This window comes from Pempheris klunzingeri, chromosome 4 (genome assembly GCF_042242105.1).
Source record: "Pempheris klunzingeri isolate RE-2024b chromosome 4, fPemKlu1.hap1, whole genome shotgun sequence".
NCBI classification, from domain to species: domain Eukaryota; kingdom Metazoa; phylum Chordata; class Actinopteri; order Acropomatiformes; family Pempheridae; genus Pempheris; species Pempheris klunzingeri.
Window position 1 is genome coordinate 4,894,780 of NC_092015.1, and position 22,206 is coordinate 4,916,985.

The window sequence follows — 22,206 nt, forward strand, 5'->3', positions numbered from 1 at the left end:
GCACAAATCCATATTCGTGCACTTCATGCTCTTCTGAACTCACTTCTTGAAGTTGTGCCGGAGCTCATGTGCTGCCCTCTCTCGCTTCCTGCTTTGTTTCTGTTCAGTCGTCTTAATACCAGTCAACCAGTTAAGCTCATTACGTCCCTGAGTTCACCTTTGATGTGCAGGGAGGAAGAAGTGTGATAGTTTACATAAGCACGAAATGAAAAGACTACCTGCTTGTTTCTACTCAGCAAAGTGGCCATGTATGGTGTTTGTTTTCGCATTAATGACGCCGTTTGTTCTTGTTAGTTCTTCAGGTGTATAACTAGTTTCACTTTACCTACAGTGTATTTTATTTAGTGCATCTACTGTCACGAGATTATTATTAGTTTTTTTTTTTTTTATAAATTTGCATTTCTACATTAAATGGTCTTTTTGTGCCACATCTTTATTAACCAGTTTGATTTATTTGGCACATCTTCATGGATAAAACCACATTTTCTTTCCAAATGATTACTCTTACTTACTCAAAGAAGTACTGTAAGTGTATTTTAAAAAGTGCTACAGAAAAGTTATTATTATTGACATTGCATGGAAATGTGTTTAAAGTGAACATAAATCCAAGGTCTCAGATTGTGGCGTCATACTTTGTGCACTCAAAGGTAAAACCTATAAAAGAAAGTGTGTTGTATGTAACCGGGTGTGCGCTCATATATGCATTTGTGTATGTACGTGCGTGCGTGTGTGTGTGTGTATGTGGAGAATGAGTGGGGGAGGGGGGTTATATCTTGGTCATGCTGACTGAGTTTTATAAGCTGTGGCTAACCCCACTCCCCACAGCTGACTGAATATTAAATAAACAGAGCCAAGTGGATGAATTCAGCGGAGTGAGTGCTCAGGCTGGAGGAGCACTACTTCACCAGCGCAGGGCCTCCCCCATGGGGCCCCCACATCAGCCTGTCTTATTCTTGGCAGCTGTAGTGGAGAGAGGCAGCCTATGGAGTGGGAGGGAACACGGGGTGTGTTTTGGGGTTGTGTACACGGGGGGAGGCGGGGGGAGTCACATAAAGAGGAGGGAGGGACGTGGATGGAAGGGAAAGTTGGACGGAGCGAGGAAAGAGGGATGTGGGCAAAAGAAAACCGGGGGCTGGTGTTTGTTGCTGTGCAGCTGTGAGATGAAAATCACTAACAGCAGCTGAAGAAAACTAAGCGTTGTGTCGCCTCGGCCTAATTTTTCTTGCGGTTTTGAGGAGAGTTGGTGGAATCTGAGTGTGAAAGTAAGGCAGTGTGTCAGTGTCAGTCAGTCTGTCAGGCATGAGCAAACCTCCTGCCAGGAACACCACAGGCCTTCATGCTTAATCCCAAATTACCTCTCATATCTGATGTTCTCTGAGGTGACATTAAATATTAAATATTTTAGGATGTATTGGATACCAACATGACGCTGATGCTGAAAAGACACAAGGGCTGCAACTGTACACAGATACACCACGTTTGTTTTTGCACATCGAGTCCTCATGATTGTGTCAAATGTGTTTTATGTTAAAGACGTGTTTATGTGTTTAGATAATGGTAACGTCCCTCCATGTGAACCATTTCTATTTTTTGGCATTTCTTTGAATCAGAAGCAGAGAAAGAAAAGCACAGGTGTAATTCATAACATTAATGATGGCTCTGTTAAAATCACTTTAAATAGGCCAGCAGTAATTAATAGGCTGTTAACAATTACATCTGATTTTCCTGCAATGAAAAATCAAAAAGTCTTCCTGGAAAAAGGCTTACGGCTTGAACACAGAAGGCATTTTTCACAGAAGGCATTTTAACACATGACAGTAGAAAAACCACAAGTGTAAATAGTGAGATAATGATGGCTGAATGTCTTCTGCTGCTTCAGTTTCACGGTCTTCGTACTGTGCGTGCTGGCTCACTGTTACTAATGGCTTAGATTGGAGCCATCGTCTAATACATTGTCCAACTCAAGTCAAATTATCTACTGAAGAAATGTCTAAGGTGCAGATTTACTTGTATGTTATGTATTTTGGCTTGAGCCACAAGTGTCAGCCACAAAAACCACAAAAATGTGGTGTCATGCAGCTTTTTCTGCTCATAGTTAGAAAACACCAGCTACTTTTAAACATGTTAAGTAAATAAATCCTAATTGGTGCTCCCTCAGCTGCGGTGTGAACATAGCCAGTTTCATCCTCTCTGCAGGGTCAAGTAAAGGCACACACACACACACACACACACTGTCTCACACACTGTCTCACACACACCCCGTCTGGAAACCCCTATCCACCCAGCTTCCCAAACATCACTGTCTCACACCCTTGAGAGTTTCCTGTCTTGTGTTCTTTTCATCTCACAGTTAAAATAAGACCCCTCCACCACCATCATTACACACACAGCCTGTGTTTTCCACACACACACACACACACACACACACACACACACACACACACACTGTTCTTGGTCCGTCCTTTGGGAACCCAAAACCGACCATCCCAGACCACGAGTTTAGCCATTCCAGACGGTGAATAAAAAGTGTTTGATATCAAGCTACAGCTTGATTTATAAGATGCTCCCACATGAACACTATCGAGTCTCAGTGAGCATCTGGGCAGGTCATGGGAGCCGTTTTCTGGATGGAGTGAATCCGCTGGGCTCCAGCCTCCCACACCCTGCTCTATAAACACAGCTGTCAGTCTCGTGTCTCCTGTCATTGCCAGCTCATGTGTTTTATTCTCTCCTCTTTCACATAATTTGAAGTTTAGGGCTGAGCAGGCAGAGAGGTCCTCGTCAGCATCCTCCTCTGTTGTTGGTGGATGTGGAAGAATTTACTACTGCTTGCTGACAGGACTGATTACATATAGCAAAAGAATATATATGGGATGCTGCCCCATGTTTACTGAGCAATCTTCACCAGGAATGTACACTGCTGCTAAACGCTAGCCATCTCTGATGACTCACACCAAAAACCAGCAAAGCACAAAGTGAGAGTTCAGCTAATTGAAGCCAGCGTCTGTGCTTTTTGATGAATTGTTGTCCTCTTCTTATCCCTCCCTGAGCGTCCTCCCACACTGCGCTTTAGACCTCCCACAGAACACACTGCAGACGTACATTTGCATGCAGACACGCACATCCATACACACATATTGAGGAGGGCAGGTAGGGGCTGTCGTCAGGGAAGTGCTGTTTCATCTTGACCCCAGGAAAGCAGAGGCACGAGTGCAGCTCATTGGTTTTCAAAAGGGTGAATGAAAAAGGAAACAGAAAGACTGAGAGTGTTGGAGAAAGAGAGAGAGGGAGAGCATATATATGTGCGGAAGGAGAACGAAGCGAGAGGTAGAAGGGAGCTGCTTGCTAAAAACTCTCTGTGGACTCCCTTCTGCTTCCCTCTCCTGCAGCCCCATGCAGGTCGGCGTTCCCCCTCGCTCTCCTTGTGTGGTCCGGAGCTCCGACTCATTCCCAAACAATCGGCATTAATCCAGGGAGCGAGGGGCCTGGAGCACAGCGCTGCCAGAGCACCCTCACCCTGGCCTGCACTGACGCACGCTACTCTACACACACACACACACACACACACACACACTAATAGACTCATGCAGCCTTTAATCAGGCTCAGTAGTGTGTTGTATTTGTACAATATGATACAGCAGACTCTGACGTAGCATGAGCAACATCCACCAGCACACCATCGCACACATCTGTAAATGTGCCACACATGATCAGACTCCCGTGGAGCCAGAAAGGAGAAGAGGTCTGTTAGCACCTTGGCAGAGCCGTTGAATCACTTCGTTCAGTTCATTTCAAAGATTTGTTGTCACTAACTGCTGTTAGTTCGGTTTTTTTTTTCCAAAGCTAAGTGGTGGCATCACCATTTCAACACACTCAACACTAAGTGAACATGTCAAAGTGCTGATTTAACTGTCTTCTGTTCAGTATGTTTAGTCTACTGCAATTTCAAGCTGCTATGTTATAACCATACAAAACTAAATTTACACAGTATAAGCCACTCACTTGTGACTGTAATCTCTTAATGACTGTTATCTTGTATTGTTCTTTTAATAAGCTTGAGGAAGTGGTGTGTTTCACCTCAGTCACCAATGATGGGAGCTCCACAGCTAAGAGCTGATGGCTCCGTCAGTGACTTTGTGGGTTCATGTGGAAGATTTGCCGTTAAAGTTTTGTTCGTACATGTTTTGAGCATCTCCAGTTTGAAGTCTCAACTTCCTGGTTCTTCCTTTTCTGAATTTCACTCGTCTCCAAGTAAAGTGGTTTAGATATACATACAACCTGTCTGATCATCTAACTGCTTGTGTTTCCTACCTGGCTTTGCTGTGACAACATCACCCTGTTCCCTGATTTCAGCCATCATGATCGTCCAATATAATCACAACAAATATAAATGATGGCCAAAGCAACAGCTTGTAATTAACCCACATTACACTTTTCATTTGCCTCAAGTATATAGCTCTGCATCTTACAGCTATCTAATATATTAACAACACACACTGAATTACTTTGTTTTCATTTCCCTCACAGTCCTGCATTATTCAGTCACCACCTATTCAACACCTCCGTTCCTCGCAGGTGCACAACCCGTTCCCTTTCATGGATCATCTTTTTCTATTCCCACAGCTCTGTTTTGGCACTTTGCATCAGGCCAATGGTTTTAAGGTTGGTTGTGCACTCAGCCTCCGTGAAGGGCTCACATTGACCAGAACCTGCACCACTCCCATCCCACCCCCTCCCTGACTGTGCAGGCCCAGGCATCTGGGATTAGCCAGCATCGTGTGCTGCGGCCTGGAATGTATATTCCTGGCAGCGCTCAGGGTAAATTGCTGTAATCAGCCATTACTCTAATTCAGCCATTTACTTGACTTTACACATTCATCACTTTCATATAATTCTAGGCACACAGATGATGAATTGGAGTGTTTGTGGACCCCCCCCTCCCACCTGGACTCCCCCAACTCCCCTGCTGTAACAGCCCAGAAAACACGTCTCGCCAGGGGACCAAACTGGACTCCCCCTCCAGCCTCTCACAGCCTAATCACCAGCTTTGACCAGCCATTAGTCAGTCAGCTCAGACACCCTGACACCACGTCCGGTACCCCAACCCCACCCCTCGTTGCTCCCCAGCACACAGGCCAGAAGGCGGGTGTGCTGCTTGGTTGGCTAGATGGAGTTGTAGCAAGGAACCAGGTCACCAGCTCCCTTATGGCCATTACTGTAATTATAGTTGGCATAGTTAATTGTTTTTTGTTGAGCCTAATGAGGTGGGGGGCTGGTGCAACGCAATTAGGGAGGCCGAAGGAGGCTGTGGGAGGTGGGCAAGCCTTGGGTGAGACAGAGGGTGAGTGGGGAAGCCAGAACGGGAGGAGGGAGCAGGCAATGGAGTGCGGGATTGAATTGTCAGTCCAGGTTATGATTAGGAGGCGCAGATGCGGCCATGTGAGAAATGAATTTCATGCCTGTTGATTCTGCGATTTCTCCTGGAATGTAGGGTTTCACTGCAGAGAGACAGAGAGAGAGAGAGAGAGAGAGAGAGAGAGAGAGAGAGAGAGAGAGAGAGAGAGAGCGGTCCGCAGACGGAGGACTCTTGCAGCTCTTTGTGCTGTGACAAAGAGAGACAGATGGATGAAAGGCTGAGGAAGAGAAGAATGTAAACAAGGACCCATCATGTGGAAGAAGTTGTGCTTTGATTTTCTCCTTGAATGTCTCCTTTCGGTTTACAGTGCTGACGCCAAAAATGAAAATATTTGCAATGACTATTTTTATCATTACAGTGTATTTTGATATATTTGTTTTATTTGAATATCACTTAAATGTTCCATTCTTTCATTAATTTATCTTTTGTCATTCCAAATATTTTATTGGTTTTTACTGTAAAGCGCTTTAGATTTGTACTACTACTGTCAGTATTATTTATGTAATGTTATTCTAAATGTAATAAGTATTTATTTATATACTATACCATATTATATTGAGTATAATCACACGCAATACACTATACTTACTCCTGTGCATATTGAATTACTTTCATTTTGGAGTCACACATGCAAAGCTGTGATCTCCTTGAGAAGTTGACCGAATGTGACCCCGAAAACAAAGCAGTTTTGTATTCTCAGACACGCATAGGTAGAAAGGTTACACAAGCTCGACCAGTCGTGTGACAATTAATCAGGGAGCGTCGGATAAATATTCCCTGGTGTTTTTGCAGGGATGCATCACTTTGGATTAAAGGGCTGAGTCTGAGGAAAAAGCAGGAAGCCTCGTATATCCCTCACTGTGGGAACAACAGAGCCCTATGTACACTCCTCTCCCTTTTGACTCCTTACGTGAGCACATGTTTTCCATTTCTGTTGTGAGTGTCAGCGAAATGTGTGACACAAGGGGAGAGCCGTGCGTCTGGGGAGGGTGACTGTGTGGAGATGGGCTACCAGGCACTGTTTACTCTGGCTGTGGATACCAGCCTGTAGCCAACTGCTGGCCTGCCATCCCACTAGCAGCGTCCCGCTCTGCCTTACTCCCCCACCCCGCTCACTCTCCCAGGCCAAGGTTGGACGTACACTGCGGGATTGCTGGGCCCAGACAAGCAGTGGAATTGCTGACCAGGTGAACTCCTGGTCGTGACAATAAAAGCTTCAAAGTTCAGGTTTATTTGCACTAGAAGTGAGCAACAAAACAAAATGTTTGATCAGGAGTTCATCATGGTTCAGTGAAAGCAGTCAAGACAGTTACAGTTATTCCTAATTACACTGGATTTCCCGTTATAACACAGTGGTGTTGGAATAAATGACGCTTGTAATTATTTGTCCTGACCAGAGGAACCAGAGCGTGGAGGCTGGAATGAGGAGTGAAGGGTGAGAGCGCTTTGGTTGAACTGAGTGATGATTTTCCTCGTCTCAGCTTGTTTTCCTTCTGCTCGTGCACTAAAGAAATTAACTGAACCAGCAATGTAATCCCTAAAACGGTTTTGTAGGGTTTGGTAGCCCTGATAACTACGAGCTAAATAAAAGCAACATAGAAATAGCAGCCATGTTTGTCAGATGCATGCTCCAAAGCAAAGATAAGCAAACTTCCCTAATTAGTGAGGGCAGGTAAACGGCCACTTGTTTTAAACTGTACAAGCCCAGTTTATAAAGAGGTCTTTTTGATTCAAATGTGTGTGTGTGTGGAGTCACTGAATGGGTTTTTGTCCAAATGCTGTGCAGCTCTTTTACAGAAGAGTTGTAACTGTCCACTGGAGACATCTTAGAGACAAATTAAAAACGCTTTATTAAAAAAGTTTTTTACAACCTGGCAACCCAAAAGTAACCACTTATTATCGGTGAAACATTAACAGTCCCAAAAAGTTGATGTAGCCTCGATGGTAACACAAATTCAAATGATATGCTGCTTTTGTGTGGAGATTTTTATTGGGCACTGTTTCTTTGGCTCTAACCAAGCCTCTGGTGGTTTCTCTTGGCGCGGTCAGTCGGAGGATGGTGAGCAGTGGGTTCCTGAGCAGTGAGGTAGTGCACATGCTGTAATAGGGTGTCACAGTGAGACATAGTGTTGTGTCTGTCCACTGGGGACATCGCATCATGGAAAACTGAGCACAGAGCTCAGCCTGTGCGGAGCTGGACATGGCGTAAAGTTTTCAGCAGCCTTGTCGGAAATGAGTCAATGTATACTCCCGAAAGCGTTTGTGGCGCCCTCGGCCCTGTCCACACCTCACAGTGTGGGAGAGCGCACAGGTGCAGATCACAGTTGGTGTGTGTGGCTGTGCACAGGGCCCTGTTTGTGCCTCTCCTGCTGGGTTTGTTAATGAAGGAGTCTAATTGGATTTTTTGGGTTGGTGCTGGGGCGTTCATGAGAGGGTGGGGCTGGTCTGAACCCCCTGAAGAGAGGGCAGATGAGGGGGACGAACCTGCAGGCTGGATTACCACTGTGCCCTTTTATCTCTTGCTCTGTCTTCCCAAGGTAGGGGATTATTGTTTGTAAGAGCAGGGAGGCTGGCGAGAGAGCATTTCATGAGTTCAGCTTGTTAGGATAAAGGGCAGATCATGCGAGGCTACACAAACTCTGCTTTGAGCACCAATGTTAAGGGGATAATCCAGTGTAGGTCAGCTGTTGCCATTCAAACCACAACATCCATTAACTTGTGCAAAGTTATTCTCAAAGGTAAAACTTCACATGCTGAAAGAGTGCTCATAAATTTTGCAGATTAGATTTTTATGGCATGAAAGTTATGAAACACTTGCAAGTGTGACCAAAGTCCACTATAGCTGAAAATGAACCTTACTTGGCCAGTTCATTTGCTGAGCTGTTTACTGCCATGCCTTTTTCCTGTTCAATGAACTGAGTGAATAAAAAAAATGGAGGTTGAGCCTCAGATATGCCATGACAATGGTAAAGAAAAGAGGGAGGTTCTGCAGATTTTTTTCCCCAACAAAAGCAGTGAAACAGAGGGAGTCGTGGAGTGAGGCTGAATACAGGTTTGCTGTCCCTCTCACTCCTTCCCACCCTCCCTCGTTCTCTCTCCCTCCGCTGGCCTATTGTCCACTGTACTCGACCTCCCTGTCTTCCGGCTGGGACTGGAGTAGTTCCCGATGGCCTCAAACAGGATTAGGAGCACCCACGGCTCCGGCCATTCTCTGTGGATTTGGGAGTGTTACTGCAGCTTGGCTGAGCTATGGTACTTTAATTACCCTACCACCAGGGGGCCTCAGAGCGGCCCGGCGGGTAACAAGCAGGGAGCGGGGAAAAGCTTCTGTCTTTACATGGGAATAATCCCTGAACCCCTCTCATCAGGTCAACTTGTACTAAGCACTGACAGCCATTTTGAACCCTGACTGCTCGGCTGCACGTTAGTGTGTGAACAGGTAAAACAGGTAAAAATATTAAGAACAGTGAAAAGGGAAATCAGATTTACAAGCAGGTGTGTTATTTACTTTGGTGCCTACCTTAAAGAGGAAAAAAGATTGAAAAGTGCTCTTTATTTCAACAGCTTTGGCATTCCTACCCTATATATTTACTGCTGTAATACGGCTCTGCTGCCAAGCGTGTAGGTCATTATTGTTTTAATAGCGCTGCAGACGGATGTGTCCAGCACACTTAAGGTGCTCATTTTTCCATCAGCATTATTTGTCTGCACATAAAACTGTCAGTCATTTCAGTTTTTGACATGTCTGCTAACAACTGTTAAGATATTTCAATATTGAATGATATACAAATTATGGATCACACGACCAAGTGAGTGACGTCTTTTTAAATATTTTATTTCATCGATCAAATAGAAATCATGATGGAGTGATTTGAAATGTGTGCATACATGGCAATGATGCCTCAGGCTGTTTGTTTGACTGTGTCTGTTGCCTCAGTTATGAGATTGAGGCTGTCCGCGGTGCTTATTGCTAGACAGGAGAACATCTTGTTGTTGACTTAGGCTACATTAGGCTTGTTTGCTTGTCCCTGTAATGTTCAGACCAGATCTGCTGATCATCGACAGGCTTCAAACGAACGGAGAGAGGATTCTTGTCTCTACAGCCAACAATGATGTCACAGCCGTAGGAGCACAGCTGTAAGCTTTACTGACTTTATGAATTCTTTTTTGTAAAGCTACAAAGAGACTTTAAAAGCTTTTTGCTTTTATTGTTCAGAGGATGCAGAGGTATAATCTAATGAAAGCATATTTATGACAATGTTTTGCGTGTCATCGATGCAAAATACAGCTTTAGGCCAAATGGTTGAGAGCAGAATGAGAGAATACAGAACAGGATTAAAATGCCAACATGTGGACCTGGCTTAATGTCACTGTTTGCTATATGTGTGAGTGTGTGAGTGTGTGTGTGTGTGTGTGTGTTGGCAGATACAGCGTGTGTGTTTATGCTTGTGAGAGAGCAGGGTCTGCAGAGAAGGAGGCAGAGCGCGGGCACAGACAAAGGTAGGCCTGTGTGCCCCTTCCACTGTCGACCTGTGGAAAATTCCCCGTCAGTGCTGTGCCAAGATGCCTGGCCCTACGAGGCGGGTCTCTGGAGGAATGTGAGAGGCAGACGTGACCAGGAGTGCCAGCATTTAACCAGGACCGAAGAGGGTAAAGGGGGCACGTCCTAAAGGGGTGGTCAAATTGAATTCACCAATATCTCTTTATGATAACAAAAAAATGTCTGACGTTGTAATTTTGTGACATGCATCAATCTGTGATGTGAACAAATGAGAAGTGTCGGGAGGTGGGTGATTTTTCATGTAAGTTTTTCAAGTAAGCCGCTCATTTCTGGAAGACATAGCAACAGTCTGGGCTCCTACAATATACATTACTTCATTATAATACCAAAGACATTCTGCAGGCAGGCGGTGCTAATTCACAGGCCAAAGTTCACCATATTTGAATTCTGTGAAATGAGAAAGAGTAAAATAAATCCACAACCAAGTGTGTGACCAGAATTTAACTGAAAGACAAGACGTGTACAATTTCTGGTCATATCAACATTGATGAAGAGCTGAGCTTAACTGTCTACTGGCGTGTTGGTCTTATAATGAATTTCTTCTTTCTTAATTATAGTAAATCATTCCAGTGACAGTATGCATGCAATAATTAAATGACAAGTAAAAGTTAGGAAGTTGCCAATCTAAATATTCTGCATCAGTCAGAAGTGGAGGAGGGTTGTGTTTTATCATCCACAAAAACTCATCTTTGTCTCATTCAAACAGCTCGTCCCTCTTTCGCTTTCACTGCACCCTCAGTTTAGGCAGCTGTCCTCAGGCAGTTCACCTGGTTGCCCGGCCCTGAGGTGTCAATCTGGACCAGGTGTCCCTTTCTACGCATCACCCCTTAAGTGAGGCATGTCTGACAGGAAGTTGCCAAAATATCCCTCCCCACCTGCTATGGGGGCCTGCGTTTCCTCTAAGCCTCCATCCCCTCCGCCGCTGATGGCTGAAGCTATGCTACAGTGACTGCGAACTTCCAGGAACGGAACTGTTAAAATGTACTACTTTGCTAATGAGCGTGAGTTATTGCCTTGGGAGGACATTAATAATGAATTTTGAACAGTTATTAGGGCAGTGGGGTGGCATAGTGATTAGACAGCCTGTCTCGGATGCAGAAAGCTCTAAATCCAATCACATTTGACAGTAAGGTCCCTTGGGGTGCCATTCTTTAGCCGATTTGGCACTTTGATGTCCTGATGGCAGTGAGGTAAGCACAGTAATGAGGTTCTTCTTTTAGAACAGAAGTATTACTCATATTTTCCTTTATGGTCTTCCAAGAGGTATATCTTTCCCAGAGAAGGATTTTATCGGGCAGCGATCAGGTGCTGTTGTATTCATTGTATTGTAAGGGGTGCAGAGAGGAAATTGTCCCGTCTGCCAAGCCCCCGTGAATCCTGTCAGAGGCTCCACTGGGGCTACTGAGCCTCCCTCAATCAGGCCCAGGAGCCACCAGGACCCTTGCATCTGGTCCTGCTTAGGGCAGCCCCCAGCCTCTCCCGAATAACATAACAATCATTTGCTTTTGCTCCAGTTTTCTACCACGGCGAAGCTGCAGAGGGGCGCAAAGACAAACTGCTGGGTGTGCTCCTCTGCCGTGCAACCAAAGCATGCGTGAAAACAGTCAGGGTTTGGAGGAAACACATGCGCAAATACATAAATAAACACACATATGGAGTCTCACACACACAATGGAGAGAGAAAAAGGTCAGCTCTGCCTTGCCCCCACCCTTGTAGACATTCCTGGAGCACCTGCACTCACTTAATATTTTGGCAGGAGTGGAAAAAAAGCTCCTCTGCTCAGCGCCTGTCATGTTTGTTCACTGAAGGAAACAAGTTTGGTTTTAATTAGAGCCCCTGCCAAGAGCTGAGGTAATTGCCACTTTCTTTTTAAAATGTCTTTTCTCTTTCGTTGCTTCATATACTTTAATACAGAGTTGAGTGGAGCAGAGAAAAAAGCATTTATTTGAGCATGCGTTAAATGCGGTCAGCGGGTGCATGCATCCATGCTAGAAATTGAAAATACAGGAAAACCAGAAAGTCCGCAGCCCCTGAATGCAGCCAGACGTGTTCTGTCATTAGTTACACAGGATATACAGCATTTGATGAGAAACATAATCATTTAGATAATTGCTCTGTTCATCCAAAACCCACCTCCCTACGTCTGTATGTCAAACTCTCTGGCTGTATTTGGCCCAGAACAAGGTTTTGTCCTCGAGGGGTCCGGGGTTCCGCTCCCTCGCAACCCTCCCCACATCCATCCACCCTTCTCCCCACCTGTAACCCAGCTGTGGCCCTCTGCAGCTCATGAAAATTCCCACCAAATTATTCTGACAAAACACCAACATCTGCTGCTGGGAGACACCCCCTTCATTACATACACATGCAAACACACTCATTTACATTTCGAAGGTCAACTCTGTTTTTAGTTATTGGTGCACACATGCTTACATACTTATGCGCTGCAATTTGATAAAACGGAAATGAAAAAAATGTTTTCACCTCTTTGATAACATATGTGTACACATACATGCAACATGAAGAAATGTGCAGCAGAAGCAAAGAGAGACAAGCTGCATGAGAAAACAACAGTTTCCAGGAAACACTAAAGACTGACGAACATGTCAGCAATAAGTGCAAGGAGTTGTTCAACCACTATCACCAATACTAGTGGAATCATTTCATCTGAATAAACTTAAATAAACTCACATTCAAATCATGTTCATCCATTTTTAGTCTCTAAATCACAGGTTGCAGCATTTCTTTGTGTGTGTTGTGTCTGTTTCCGTAAGATGCAGTGCTTCAGTCACTGTCTGCAACTTCTCACACATCAATGAGAGGATAGATAAATGTAAAACACTGACAGGCCCTGTTGGTCTGCTGTGTTTCATCACACCTTGTGCAACCAGTCACAATGCTGAAACTGAGAGAGGGTGCTTGAGACAGGAGGACACTTTTGATTTGTCTGTGTGTCAATATGTGGATGGAAATCAGGGATGTATTTTCTCGACGGGGCCTCAAATGACTTGAGCACATGCTGGGCCTTTCAGAGAGGCTTTTATTTTGATTTGCACCAGCAGGGGATGGAATGGAGCCTGCTTGGTCTCCCTCCATCCGAGCCCCTGTGGACCCATCAGAGCTGTGCTCCGGTCCAGAGATGAGACGCCACAGCGCTGATTTACTATTCAGAGGTTATTCATCGCCTGTGGATAAAAAGACAATTGAATTATGTTGTTGGAGCAGCCAAGGCTGGGCCAGAGCAGCTCAGGACAGACGATCTGCATGAACCGAGACAGACAGACAACAGAGACAGACTGATAGACAGAGATGTTTGATGCTTCTGATTGCTCGAGGCGACTTCCTGTTCTTCTGATCAACTGTATGTGCAGATGAAAAACAGAGATGGGAGTGCTGTTTCCAGTCACAGCCGCCTATATTCCTTGAGACGCCCAAGGTCAAAGATGAGATCTGAGCTTGGAGAACGTAATTTTGTAGAGGTCTGTATTTCAAGTCACAACCTTAAATTAGATGGACAATGCTTGAAAAATGCTAGATTGATTGAGATGTGGTTTGAGGAGTTTCTATGGGCCTTTTAACATTATTTGTGCCATGATTCTGGGCCTCCATTGGACTTTATTGCAACTTCTGGAAGCTGACAACAAACTTCGAAGAGCCAGCTTTCTCCAGTTATTAAGATATTTGATATTCAAAAGACTGTTTCAACCCCAAACACACACACATATGTGTATATATGTATCTTACAATTATTCTGGGACTGATTTTGGACTGACATTTTGAAATGTCTTAGACCATGAGAGACTGTGCCTGATAGAAAGGCCTCTGTTTAGCACTGTACGTGTGACCCTCTTTGACTGATATCAGCTTGTAACAGCTGTAACAAACCAAGCATGCTGTCAGGTAAAACTGTGGAATCGATTCTTGGATGCTTCACTTCCTTCCCCTCTGTGACATCATGCTGTTAGCGCTGACCTGCCATCAGTGCAGCAAAACATAATCATACAGAAAGTTGCCCACATCCTCTGTCATTTATGTGGAAGATAAAACTCTCAGTCATTCAGTCTCAGGTGAAATAAACCACAAGAGACGATCGTTGCGAAGCACTCTTCAGACTATGTGGCCACATCCTCCATTTTTCCTATTAAATCGCGTTTTAATCACTGCTGCAGAGATGTCTATGCCAGATGCATCGAGGTGTTGGCAGGACATCCCTTGTTTTTGAAGGACAGGGATGTTTTACCCATTTCCCATCACCCATGTGGGCTCACTGATATTAAATTGAAAACACACATTGAAATCCTGGGACACACACAGATTGCAAAAATTTCAAAACATCAACAAATGGAAAAAACATTTAACAGCACGAATCTCTGTATCCAGAAGCCGAGTCCGTTGGGTGGCCTTTGCTAAGGGGGTGGCCCACCGTGGCATGTTATGAATGTTGATTGTGTACAGTGTGAGTATCAATTGTAACACCCCCTCCTCTGTTCGCCAAGGGGAACATAGCTCCCTGTGCCCCTCACCTCCCAGGACACAGAAGGTGAGCTGGACAGCGGCCCAGATAAACGTAATGTCTGTTCCAGTTGGGGTTGTGTCAGGATCTCCCGGGCGGTGGCGGACAGGCCCGTCTTTGTCCAGCAGGAGCTGCGTGTGGTTCAGTATCTTAAGAGAGTCATAATCACATCGGTGATCGGGGTGTTAACAGGCCCCCACAGCTGTCAGAAAGCAATGCACCCTGGGAATGCATGACGAAGGATTCGCTGGCCCCGGGCGTGCGGGTTGCAGCTTGTGTTAATGTCTGTACACACACAGCATGCATACGTCTATTCATCTCAATATGGGTAGACGCCTCATTTCTTGTCCAAACACACCAACAGCTATGGCGGCACGTCGTCATCAACATCTTCATCCTGTGTAATTCAAGTGTCTTGGGAAAAGTTGTTGTGATGTAACTTTGAACAAATGTTGGAACACAGTAAATAACTGGATTCAAAAATAAACATAACAACATGAAACAACAATATAATTTCAGAACCAAAAAAAACCATAAACATCATCTGCTTTAAATCAACTCGAAAACATTCTCTCCTCGCCGAAGAGACATTTGGAGGCCGTTTGATGCGTGGAGGGTGACCCAAAAATAGTCTGGTGGTTAGGCAAGGGGATCTATAGGGCATCGCAGGGAACTCTGTTCATGACCCACACTCAACTACCTCCTGTCCAGGGGCTGATTCATGAGCAGGGGTCAGTCCTTCAGAGTATATATCAGGTTCTCAGTTTGTTGCTTTTAGCAGCTGTTATTGCATTCAAGTGACTGAGCTGCCCTTGCTGAATCACAGGCATGAGTGAAGGAGGGGGGTACTTTGCCCTCAAGGGCCCCAGCGAGCAGGCAGAACAAGGAGGCAGGACCTTCGCGATGACGCTACAGTACTACGACTCGGCCCAGGCAGGGATACGGTAACGCCGGCCCATGCCAGGCGGTCTCCAGGCTGGCAGTCAAGGCAGCACAGGCTAGGTGGTCTGGCCTTGTTTACCCCTTCAGCCGCACGCACAGGCTTGTTTAAACAAAGTGGGTGCCTTCATAAGCTTCCCCACAGCCCGTGGACGTCATCAGGCAGGAGCGTGTTGATGTGGCCTTTCCCTGGAGCACCCTGGACTGTGTACTCCGGAGAGAGAGAGGGGGAGAGTGGGAGAGAGAGAGAGAGGGAGATGTTGCCAGCTGCGAGATTTAGACCACAGCACCCCTCGTCCCAGTTGTTTGACCAGATAACTGCGGGCCAAAAAGATGGTGAAGCGGCATCAAAATCTTGGCTCCCTGGCAGCCCTGATTAACATTTGGATCCCAAAGTCGAACCCTCCAGCCAACGATTCAACATTCTTCCACTCCACAGTACTGCACATTCTTCCTGTGATCACTGTATACTGACTCCATCACCTGTTGCCTGCTTCTTACAGGTGATCCTTACTGAAACTACTGCTAGTACAGGAAATACGAGAAATACCTTATGGAGGGATTACAAGCATGTTGATCATTATGAGTTTTGGGGGATTTAGTTGTAATATAGTGCATGAAACCGACAAAACTCAAAGCGGAAGGTCCCAGAAAATTTGCAGTCATTGCATTAAAGAGATGGTTAACAGAAAAAAAATAAAAGCAAGTCTGAACAAAGAATTAAGAAATTGTACAATAAATTAGGAGAATTTATATCTAGATAGACTTTATTGATCCCCCATAGGAGGAAATTCACACCTACTCCTGAGAAAAGATTAGAGAACCTATGATTTAACTTTCATGGGCAACAAATTTGAATAAAATCCCCAATTACCCTCCATAAAGATACTAAAAAGAGGGTTGGCAGCACTGGTGTGTGTCTGGCCTCTAATCAGCAGAACCAAATGACATGGACTTTATCTCCTGCAAAAAAAACAGGACGCAGCTATCAAGTCGTGCTGAAGCCTTTTTACTGAGGAATTCTATCTAGCGAGAACGTCCTTATGGTGCAGCACTGTCACTGATACCAGGCCACATCCATATCAGTCAAGAGCAGTTGAAGGACTCATTAGTAGCTGCTCGGCTGCTCATTTTTATCATTTATCAAAGCACTGTGTCCCTTAATGGCAACCAATAGAGTGTAACAAGCAGTGCTATCTGAGAGCTTTGATCAAGCGCCGGCCTGTTCTCTATCACCCTGTTGGCCCTGGGTGGCCCTGTGTTGTTGGCCCTGCCTAGTCCATGGGGACAGGGTTTAGAAAAGGTGGCTATCTCAGATGTCCTCCCCTCCTCCATACCTCTCTTTTGCACCCCCCCCCCACAGTTTCTCCTGCACATGAAAGCTAACACAGGGCACGCTGGCCTGATCCCGGCCACTGACATGAATTTTTGATCAATGGCTGGTGCCTCTGAAGGGCCTTTTCCAACACTGCTCCACTCGCCAGCCTCTCCACGCCTGATGGCAACCCCCTCCACTCCTCCCCTTTCCTCTCACTCTAAAGCTTGGGCAACTCCAAATGTCAATGATGTTAGTTTAGCCATTGTACACGGCTGGCCGCATCTGAATGGGTGACTTGTCCCCAGGCCAGCCCCCTACAATGGCCTCCTTTCTCACTCTGACTTGTTCTCAGCGTTTTTCCCCCCTCCATGAAGAGAGGGCTCTCTCTCTGGCTCTCTTAGCTCTTTGGCTCTGCTGAGAATCCTGGAGCCGGAGTTAAACTGGAAGAGAGGGAGCAGGACATCAAGAGAGAAGGCCAGCGAGAGAGAGAGAGAGAGAGAGAGAGAGAGAGAGTGAGTGTGAAGGAAGGATGGAGGTTGGGAGGTCAGTGGGGAGGTGGACCGTGACAGAGCAGTAAGCGGTTTTATAACCAGAATTGTTACAGTGTGCTCTGCCAATCATTACCAGCATAGAGGAACGGCGGTAAATCTGGCTTTCACAGACCAGCTAAGCTTGTTAGTGTGCTTAATCGGACAGGGAAAGAGTGTGTTGTGGCGCTGAAAGCTTTGGGGACTGAGAAAATGTACACCTACTTCCCTAATGAAGGGTGATGAGAGTAGATGGGATGGGGAGGGAAGAAGAACTCATACATATATGGTGAATTTACAGATCAGGATGGGTTGAAATTCCTCATCTGTGAGAGAGAGAGAGAGAGAGAGAGCACATCTTGGACTGCCAGTATGGACTGATACAGAGCTGAAAGGCAAGCAGGGTTATGGCCAGGGAGGAAGGTTGGAGGCCTTATTTGGGCCACATTTCTATTGGGAGGTTTTGTGGGGTCCAGCTGGTGTGATCAGTAGAGACCAAGGTTCAAGTCAGTTGAGACAAGTTCAAGCTAGATCTGGTTTAGTCAAACCAAATGTCAAGTCTCAAGCCCTTTAAGACAAATCCAGTTCAGTCAGATCTTCATAAGCAAATTACAAACCAGTTGCAATTTATTTTCTTTCCTTCCAAAGTTATGCTAAAAAGTGTTTTTTACGCTGCTTGTGATTCTTTTCAAAGTACAGTATAGTAGTATCTAATGTTTAAATGTTAAAGCTGTGCCCGGTCTGCCCGTCGCTGTCGTACTTTTTACTTGCAAGTATTAAAAGAAGTATCAGCTAAGTCAAGTCTTAAATTCAAAGTCGAGGTCAAAGTCTTAATTTGCTTTTCACAGATTGGAACATTTTCAACTCCGGCAGATGCGTCTCCTGCCACTCTGAGCTAAACTGCATCTGTTGCCGCGTGCTCTCATCTTCCTCTTGACTTTGTATGCAATTGCAAATCTAAAATGTGCTCATTTGCACTGTGTCTAAACACATCTTCAGAGCAGCCAGGCCTCAACTCAACAGGTTTTTTTTTTAAAGTCAGACTTTAAGCCCTTCAAGCACCCCCCCCTCCCCATCCCCACACCGTCACCACACCCCACGCTGAATCTTGAATCCTTCACCATCAAGCCTATCGTCACCTCTTTCCTCACCGTCCGCTGAAATGAGTATTATCATTACATTCTGTCCTTCATTTCCCATGTGGAGCAGATTTATTTTAGCACATTAAAAGAAAAAACAATATGAATGTAATATTTTCTTGAACAGCTGCTGGCTGGGGCTCTGCCAGATTTTGGAGAGGACACACACTCAAACACACACACACACACACACACACACAAAAACAACTTCCCCCCCACTTTTTCTCAATGAGGTTTTTACAGACACTGAACATCTGGAGCAGGAAAGGCAGTGATGTAGAGAGGAAGAGGGGTAAAGAAGAGAAGTAACAAGTCATATATTGTCAGTGACTTTCCTCTGAAGGAATGAGGTCATTATTTTGGCTTGAATAATGATTATCTTATCATTTTATGAGCAATGAAGCTTCTTTTAGGCTTACTCATTCATTCTTTCTCATTAAAAGGAAAGTTCTATCGTTGCCTTTGGTCTTAAACTGATATTTGCCACACAAAGGTACAAAATGGTGTCTGCAGAGATTCAGTTCCTTACCCAAATGCATGTTATACAGTTGAACATGAAATGGAAGCAGACATTTGACAGGATTGCTCCAAACACATTCATCTTTAACACTGACTTGCTCACTTTCAAACACTGGCTCGCCCCCCTACAAGTAGACTCTGTGTGCTGCCACCTACTGATGCCTCACAGAACTGCTTGGAGCTTTGCAGTCTTTGGGTCAGCTTCGTCCACATCTGGAAGGCACATGCCTTCAGAGACAGATGTACAAAGGGTCAGGGGTCACATGGGCCCTTTAATGCAGATTAAAGAAGAAAAGTGAAGAACAACAGGGATGAACAAACCTCTGAAGTGGCTCCAAGGCTGAACAGCTCAGAGTGAGACTCTGATCGGCATCACTCAGGTATGCATGTCATGACGGGCTGCTTGATTGCACAAAAAGACAGAAAAGAGGCTGCAGAAACTGTCCAGAACTAAACACTCCCTTCAAACTGCATGTATGTGTGAGTGCATTGATAACACAGAGCTAAAATCTGACTAATTTCACTGAAACTTTTAAAGTTATTTTCCCCTTTACTGGTTCTAACTTGTGGCTTTAAATGTAGATGTGTTATGTGACGTGCTGCTTGTGTCGAGGCTTTGTTCTCTCTGCTCCTCTGCTTCTTGCTCTGCTCAGACATGTTTCTCTCTCCCTCCCCTAAATTCCCTTCTTTCAGAGAGAGGTCAGAGGCCAGGGACTGTGACCTACCCTGGGGGTGGGTGAAGGTCTCCCCCCTCCCTCCCTTCCCTGAGAGATGGGCTGTTCCTCCCCAACTCTTTATTTTGTATACACCTGAGTCCCTTCTCTCTTGGATCAACTGACAGAGTGCAGAAAGAGCTGCTGTATCCAATTTCCAGCTTTACTTTGGATTGTTCCGACGGATCAATAAGTGCTCCACAGCCGGCTGTATGGAGTCATTGTGCATGCAGAAACAAGGGAAAAGACACGGAAACTTTACTGAAAGTTCTGATCACGCTGTTAAGAAATAAAGCAATCAGTTTGTAAGTCCAGTGGATATAATGGTGCCTGTGTGGAACTGAATTACGTCCATTTATGCGGTTACGTTTTCCAAAATGTTTCTCGAGCAGTAATCTCAGTAAGTTTTCCACATCCTGAAAAAATGACACGTGGAACTCCAAAGATAGGTTTAACCATCATTACCAGATTCGGATGAAGTCAAGTCTCAAAAGTAATATCAGACAGTGTATGACTGTTCTCTGCAGACTCGTACGCCCACGTGTTTCGACGCTGACCATCCCCCCTCCTCCTGTACCCCCTGCCTCTCCTTGGCCCTGGTCCTGCATGTGTGTTGGCTTAGAGGAATTTTCTGGAGCCTGCAGGAGAAACGAGTTGCGTTACACGCCACTGTCTCCCGCTTGCCCGGTCCAAAGCACAGTGTTGCCGGCCCTGTCTCTGCTTGTGCTTCTCAAACACGTCTAAACAACTTGCCTCCTCTCAGCTCCTCATTCCACATTTTGACACGCCAGACAAGCAAACTGTTTGGGATAAGGCTGGCCCCGGCTCAAGCTTGTGTCTCCTCACGGTGACTCCAGTGATGTCTGGATGATTTTTAGAATCTCACGCTCTGTTCCCCTAAACTAAGATGTTTCTTATGAGCCAAATTTAAAAAAACTGGATGATATAAATCTGATTCAAGCGCTTAATCATCTGAGTCTTTTTCCTCTAGTTCTACATTTCGGAAAGGTTTTTTTTTTGTTAGAACGGCACCAGTTTATTATTCTTTGTCTCCTCTGTGATTTTCATCATTGCTTGTCATGACATATTTGTTGTCCACTTCACTTAGATGTTTTATTACTCGGGGAAAAAAAAGCCCTTTAATCTCACCTGAGCCAGTTTATCATCTCCTACTCTCTGCTTTGTGATTTATTTCCATAGATAGATAAATCAAACTGGTCTTCGACTGATCCAAATGTTTCAACAGAAACAGACAGAACTGGAACAGGATAATAGTCCCTATAAACTGCTGAATTCGGCTTTGTGAGGTTTCATGAGTGGGATATGAGCCTCTGCCCTTCAGCTGGTGGCATTCCTTTGCTCCTCAAATGCAATTATCTTTCCCCATTTGTCTGTTTTTGTTTTCCCCATCCTTCCCTCTTATGCTCATTTCCTGTTTTGGGCTACACCAGGCTTTTAGCCCCCCCTCACCCCACCCTTGTCCCCTTCCCATCTGTATGAGAGCATATCTGTTATTTACAGCCCCCAGGGGCTACCTGTCATTCTCACCGCTCCATTGTGATTGCCATGGTGACACCCAAATTCCACGGAGCACGGGTCCCGACCCCCACCCGCTCCACCATAAAGCTCTGACCCCTCACCTCCACACCTGGGGATGCAGATCACAAAACTTATTGCTGTTGATTGGAAAGTGGAGGAGGAGATGTAGACGGAGGAATATATACATTTTCAAGATTTCACCGTGATGCTGCGTCCTATAGTGTGAAGGACTCGATCATCACAAGGCCAAAATAGATAAATAGATATAATAGATATTCATGTGACTGCCTGCCCCAGAGCTGAAAACCCCAAATTAAATGCTAGAATTACATGAAGACATGAAAAATAAAGGAATAGTTCAAGATTTTAGGAAGTCTGCTTAATTTGCTGTCTTATGTGCTTTTTGTCACATTACCCCAACCATAAAACCACACCTTGATGTTTTTACACTTTGGTTTTTCTACTGATTTAACACACAAGTGTGTTAGAGAGTGCTTATTATGAGCTTTAGAGATGCTGGGAGACAGATTGTGTTACCCCTTGACAGAGCTAGAGATTAGCTGTTGTCCCTGTTTCCAGTCTAAATGCTGAGCTAATCTAACTGGCTGCTGTTTGCTGTTACATGCACATGAGAGCGATATGAATCTTCTCATCTAACTCTAAGCAAGAAGGTGAATGACTGAAATTTCTTGTCCTCTGTTTTAAAAAAGAAGCTGAGCTCAGTTAAATGCTTACTTTTTTTTTTCTTTCTTTTTTTTAATAAGTGAGCATCTCTTTGATCCATGTTTCTGTTTGCCTCTGTGGTCTTTTCTTCAAGTTCATCACAGTGCAACGGCCTGAATGTGTTTGTACATGTTAATTTTCATAGTGAGTGAACAGTTCTTCAGGCAGTAATATCATCTTTTCTCAACCCATGTGTGTGTGTGTGTGTGTGTGTCTCCAGTTCTTCATTATAGACTCGTTGCCTTGGATTCAGAGGCAGCTCGAAGAAGGCGGGAATCAGAAGGCGATAAGAGGCCGCTGT

The 22,206-nt window shown here is 45.0% G+C and overlaps 1 protein-coding gene across 1 annotated transcript in view; it reads left to right on the plus strand.

Annotated features, from left to right (window-relative positions):
- Positions 1–1,880: 1,880 nt before the first annotated feature.
- The window catches only part of treh (trehalase (brush-border membrane glycoprotein)), a 141,089-nt gene continuing 120,763 nt past the window's right edge, over positions 1,881–22,206 (plus strand). Inside the window, exon 1 of the mRNA XM_070828948.1 lies at positions 1,881–1,886. The gene's annotated coding sequence lies outside the window, so the exon portion shown is untranslated. The remainder of the gene's footprint in view (positions 1,887–22,206) is intronic.